This window comes from Hippocampus bargibanti, linkage group LG18 (assembly GCF_051943395.1).
Source record: "Hippocampus bargibanti isolate YZ-2025 linkage group LG18, ASM5194339v1, whole genome shotgun sequence".
In the NCBI taxonomy this organism is placed as follows: domain Eukaryota; kingdom Metazoa; phylum Chordata; class Actinopteri; order Syngnathiformes; family Syngnathidae; genus Hippocampus; species Hippocampus bargibanti.
The window spans coordinates 9,454,823-9,461,832 of NC_142751.1; positions in this window are offsets into that span (position 1 = coordinate 9,454,823).

Here is a 7,010-nt window from a genome sequence, read left to right on the forward strand (position 1 = left end):
CTGGAGTTATATGACCTTGAAATGAGGACGGCTGTACAAAATACAATGCAATGCATACACAGTGGTTTATAATACGCTTTAACAACACCTGAAGCTGGGACAAAGAGCTAACATGGAAAAAACGGAAATGCTGCCCCTTGTGGAAGGCAAAAAAACTTTGACAGAGGTTTGGTTAGCGTTTTATCGGCACCCAAGCAAGAAAATTAATTCAGGAATGGCGTTTTACGTCATATTTTCAATTCCTGAATACATTTGTGAATGGCAGTGAATGCGTTACATTTGCTGACATTTTTTCAATATGCATATGGGACTATATATTTAAATCACACTCATTTTTTTCATTTGTATTCTACTCAATGCACCCTGTCATCTGGCCAAAAGTCAGATGTAATTTCGAGACGCTCCCTGAGTGACCTCCCTCAACCCCCCACCCAAGCCCCCGACCCCCTCCTGCTGCTGTCCTGTTTCCTCCAGTCCAGATGCGCTTGTGTAAACCTCTTCAAGTTCACTTTGTCTTTCATATGACTGTCCTCATGCATCCATGTGGGTTATGACCATAAATGGTAACACGCGTCATCAACAAACTCGCTTTTTTATTTTACATTTATTACCGCGCTCATCCACCACAAAAGACTCTTTGTTCGTGTGTGTGTTATTTTATTTTATTTTTTGTATTTACATTATATTCATAAGCACCTTTCAAAACTACACACACACATAATTTCACATAGATGAAAAGGTTTCTTCAGCCGTCATCTGTACTTTTTTGAAGGTTTCGGACGTTTCGCTTCTTATCCAAGATGCTTCTTCAGCGAACTAAAGTCTTACTGGTAGTATCGGCCCTAAATATAGATCCCTAATGTCCAGGCGCTTAGAAATTAAATTCATTATTATTATTATTAGTCGTAGTACTAGTAGTAGTAGTAGTATTGTTATTAGTATTCTTACTATTATAATATCCTTAATGTCCAGGACATTAGGGATATACATATATTTAGGGCCGATACTACCAGTAAGACTTTAGTTCACTGAAGAACCATCTTGGATAAGAAGTGAAACGTCCGACACCTTCAAAAAAGTACAGATGACGGCTGAAGAAACCTTTTCAACGATGGACCACTCCTGTACGACTGAGAGCTTACACAGACATAATTTCACATAATCACATAATTGACGTATTCTTCAAGTCTCATAACCATAATCTTTATTCATTACAATACTCTTTTTAATTAATAAAGAAAAGGTTTTGTTAGATTTTTAATTGGCCTTTTTCATATTTATTGTTTTGTATTTTTAAAGTAAATATTGTATTTAATAAAATAATTGAGTCAACGAAAGTCGCGTACATTTTGGTTGTTTCGCAGGTGGCCACAAGTGGGTGCTGTTGAATGCTGTAGATGTCAAATTGTAGTCAAAGTCAGCTTTATTGTCAAATATGCTAATATGTATGACATACAGCACAGATGAAATTACTGTCCTCTCGGACCCAGCATGCAAGGCACTTATATTTACTTTAACAAACATAATAAACATATACACATACATACAAACATAGTCCTAAAATACCATACATTTTGATAAGTTTATTTGTCACTTCACTACTGTACAAAAAGCATGCTAGATACGCAATCCATGAACCCAATGATACAATTACATGCCATATCAAGGATCCCCCATTTACGTATTGCCCCCCCCCCTTTTTTTTTAATGCAGTTCTGCGCAGGATGGATATATCGATAGTACGGTTATATCGACATTTTTTCTGACTCCTGAGAATATCAATATAACGAGACTTTACTCTATTTCCTCCTGACTTGTAAAATGGAAAGACATTTTTAATCCTGACCTTTATTAAACATGAATACGGAACATCTAGAGAAAACGTGGATGTTAATTTTTAGGATTATAAATATGCAGAATTATAGATTACTTTTTATTTTATTTGTACATTCATTTTAAAATATTTTTGTAATATTTTTATTAGCCTTTTTAATTTATTGTTTTGTATTTTTCAAGGTAAATATTTAATAAAATAATTGATTCAACTCAAGTAGCGAACAATATGGTTGTTTGGCATGTGGCCACAAGGGGGTGCTATTGAATACTGTAGATGTCAAATGGTAGTCCTAAATACAGTAAAGTCTCGTTATATCGATATTCAAGGGAGTCCGAAAATATATCGATATAACCGGGACTATCGATATATCCGACCCTGTTTGCATGTAATTTTCTCCATGCGTGCATAGAAATAGTATCGATATAACCGGGACTGTCGATATATCCGATATCGATATAACGAGACTTTACTGTATCATATTTCCTCCTTATTTGGAAGATGGACATTTTAAATCCTGACCTTTTATTAAACATGAATATGCAACTCTACATGCAAATCTAGAGAAAAAGTGGATGTTACATTTTTAGATTCATAAATATGTACAATTATAGATTATTTTATTTGTACATTTATTTAAAAATATTTTTGTAATATTTTTTAATTGGCCTTTTTATTGAATTTGTTTGTATTTTTCAAGTACGAGTACATATTTTATTTAATAAAATAATTGGGTCACTTCTTCCTTTCATAACTTTGCTGCTGTGTTACTTCTGGGTAGACTAGAGTGAACGCTGGCGTGAATGGCTGCCGCTGTTCACCCGCACAAATAAAAATCTGTGACTGTAAAGTGTCCTTGAGAGTTTTAAAAGGCGCTTACAAATTAAATGTATTCTTATTATTATTATTATTATTATTAATAATAATAATATTATTATTCTTTATTCTTATTATTATTTATTACTATTATTATTATTATTATTATTATTTCTTATTAATCGTACAATTTGGTTGTGTCATGATCTGATTGGCGACCAACGGGTGTCGCTGTTGGCCCCGCCTGCATCTGCACAGGTGCTGGTCGTCCCGACCGAGCCTTGGCGGAATGCCACGGTCAGATTGGCGACCACCGGGTAGCGCTATCAGCCTGCCTGCTGCCTCGCAGGTGCTGGTCGTTACAATCAGTAACACTTAAAAGGACTCCCGGCACGACCATCCGGTGTCGGGTCATTGTTGATGCATGTTATTTGCATTGTATGCTGTGCATGCGTTTGTTTCATCTTGGCAGACTTTTACTCTTGGTCTTTATTTTGATACTTTGTATTTTTCTGTTTGAAAGATTTTGATATTTTAGATTCTGTTCCTGTTGACTTTATTTTAATACAATTTCTCAAATACAACCTGATCCTCCCTACTGTCTGCTTTTTGGGATCCACATCTGCCATCACCACCTTGCAAAACGTGACAGGTTGTTTCACATGTGGCCGCAAGGGAGTGCTGTTGAATACGGTCGATGTCAAATTGTCCTAAATTATCATATTTCCTCTTTGAAAGATGGAAAGACATTTTTTATCCTGACCTTCATGAAACATGAATATGCAACATCGAGAGAAAATGTGAGTCTTAATGTTTATGATTATAAATCTTCATAATTACAGAGTATTTTTAATAATAATGATTCATAGTATTTATAAGCGCCTCTCACAGCTCTCAAGGACACTTTACAATCACAAAAACAGGGACATAAATAAAACCACATTTATTTTATTTGTACATTGTTAATTAAGTTTCATATTTTCTGTTTAATTTTTTTATAAATATTTTTGTTCACTCCATTCATTTGAAATACAGTAAAGTCTGGTTATATCGATATCGGTTATATCGATAGTACTGCTTATTACGATACTATTTCTATGAACGCAAGGAGAAAATTTACATGCCGCAGGATGGGATATATCGATAGTCCGGTTATATCGATATTTTTTCCGACTCATGAATATCGATATAACGAGACTTTACTGTACATATTTTTGACAAATATTTTTTTTCAAATATATATTGATTGAATGATGACATTTTTAAGACGGCAGCTTTGACATCGTTCCTGCCTGTACCTATTAATAGTACCCCGTTAATATTTCCTAGCATGCGTCATGCCCACCCACCCGTGCCAATCTCTATTCACTCCGTCTCTATGGACTCCGCCTGCACCTTTTTACTCCTCTCGGCATCTGCCACTCACTCTATTCGGGCTTGGTCACACCTCAGATGGCCTTTTATCCTCAAATAAAACATCTTTGTCGGTCGAGTACGGTGCAAAAGTCCAACCATGAGAGCAATTATTCTTCCATGAATACCTCTAATATGTCATACATTATGTATGATGGGGTGCACAATGGACGTCATTATCAATCTTGACTTTGATGATTGGAATCCGGTCATCTTAACTTTCAGTTCATTGTCAATGACAACTTTCCAATCAACTTTGCAACTTCAGTCATAGAGTTTGACAGTGAGCGGAGTGGGCGCCTTATCTTCCAGCTGTAACTCACATCAATATTTCACCTCATTTATCAATCTTTCAGTGGAGTCAGAATGTGTGCTATGGAACCGTAATAATTACATTGCAAAAATGACATTGCAAACAAAATGTACACAACCTATAAAAAACAAAATATCTACATCCATATATAGCTAGCAGCTAGCTAGCTATATATAGATATCTATCTGTCTTTCTCTCTCTCTCTCTCTCTCTCTCTCTCTCTCTCTCTCTCTCTCTCTCTCTCTCTCTCTCTCTCTCTCTCTCTCTCTCTCTCTCTCTCTATATATATATATATATATATATATATATATATATATATATATATATATATATATATATATATATTTAGCTAGCAGGTAGCTTGCTAGCTATATACATACACACACACACACACACACATATGTATATATATATATATATATATATATATATATATATATATATATATATATATATATATATATATATATATATATATATATATATATATATATATATATATATATAGAGAGAGAGAGCGAGAGAGAGCTCTATATCTCTCCATCATTTGTTATTTTTTGTGTTTTTTTAACTTTGTTACTTCCGGGTTGAGTGAATGCTGGTGCGTGTGGCTGCCGCTGCTCACGCACAGAGAAAATATCAAATGACTGTAATGTGTTGTTGAGAGTTTTGAAAGTCGCTTATAAATAAAATTTTTATTATTATTATTATTATTATTATTATTATTACTGACATGGCATTTAATTGTGTCAATTATAAAAGCATTTTTTGCAATATCACCCTAAAATGGGGGTGTTTTTTTAAAATACGGTGATATATAGCAATATGCATTACAATCGTCATCATTGAAAGTAGCGATGGCACAAGACATGGTCGGTTTTAACTCGTTCACTGCCAGATGATATGCAAAAATGTGTCAACGACAGTGCCAGGGTTTTAGTCATTTAGTCATCACTCAACTACATAAACATTTAATGCGGTGTAAAAAACCTTAGACTCTCTTCTTTTATGATTTTTTTTAATAAGTTACCTCCTAAATTATATGGGTCTGGAGTTATCTGAGCTTGAAAGAGGGGCAGTTGTACAAAAGGCAAATGATGCCCCCTCGTGGAAGGGAAAAATATTGCCAGAGGTCTGACCAGGGCTTTATCAACACCCACTCTCACAAGAAAAAGCCAAACCTTCACAAATTAGCGAATTGCGCTCCACGTCGTGCTTTTCAATCCCCGAATAAATTCGGGAATGGCAGTGAATGAGTTAAGTGCGATTAGGATGTCGAGGGAGCAGCTGAGTTAAGTAGGCAACCGTTCGAGTGATGCGGCGGAGATAAGTCGTGCTCTCCCTGCAGCATCGGAGACACAGATGTCAGAGCACACACGTTCCCCAGGGAGCGTGGGGCAAAATGGGCTCATTTCACACTTTTTCCCTATCAAGCTCAAGTCTTAATTAGCCACGCATACCCGTACACGCACATAAAGGAGCAGACACCCACTTTGTTTTTTTTTTTTTTTTGACCCTTGGTGGGCATCTGCTGCGGGACTTTCGTGACCCTGAGGGTAAACATGGTACCGTTTGCATTCTCATGCAATTCTCTTCAGCAAATGTGCTCTTATTAAATAGTGCAACGGCACGCTTACACTTCCAGTCATTGGGCGTGAACTTTATGCAAACGTGGCCCGTGCCATAAGGCTAAATTTTTCATCTGGGGGGGGGGGGGGGGCAAAGAATCTCCTCAATGTTGTTTGGATAAGAAGGTACAGTGATACCTTGGCTTACGAACTTAATTGGTTCACAGACAGAGTGTGTAAGGCAAAAAGTGTGTATCCCAAAAATTAATTTCCCATAGGAAAAAATTACAATGAGAATAATCCGTTCCCAGGTCCATATAAAACATAATTTTCTACTTTCTATTTTTCTAAGCGTTAAAACGACACAAAATATACCTTATTTTATGTATAGTAAACGTGCTATGGTATTATAATTAAAGAAATAAACTGTACTACATAATAAAGTCGTTTTATTTACCTTTGTGATAGTTGTTGATGGCTTGATGGAATGGAGTGGCCGGTTTAATCAGCATTAAACACTTGATGAGGAATGTCGCCTTCTTCTTTCACCATCTTGAGGAATGATCCATTGTAGGTGCTTTCTCTGCGATAATTTTATCCAGTTCCTCATCAATTGTATTCTGTTTAGCTGGGTTGATAGCTTTTTGCAACAAGTGTACAGATGGCTTGTGCGGGTTGTTTGTGGAGCCTGATTAATGGGATATTTTAACCTTGCAGTCTACACTCTGCCTTTGAACTATCAAAGTTGAAACTCTCACTGTCGTCTGCCTGTTTCTTTAATGTTTAACCCCCCCCACTACTGCATTCTTGACCAATCACGTGGCTTTAACCTAAGACTGGGGGCGGGGAATAGAGGACAAAAACAGTCGGCTGCCATTTTGTTGGAAGAGCGGGCTCGTTCGCGAACAACACATCACTCATTGAGGCAGCTCCGTGTACCTATTAATAGTAAATCTATTTGAAATGAATAATATTTTATGTTTGACTCATTCACTGCCAGACGTGCAAAAATGTGGCCACTCCAGTGCCAGGGTTTTTGTCATTGTCACTCAAATTCCAGGAACAA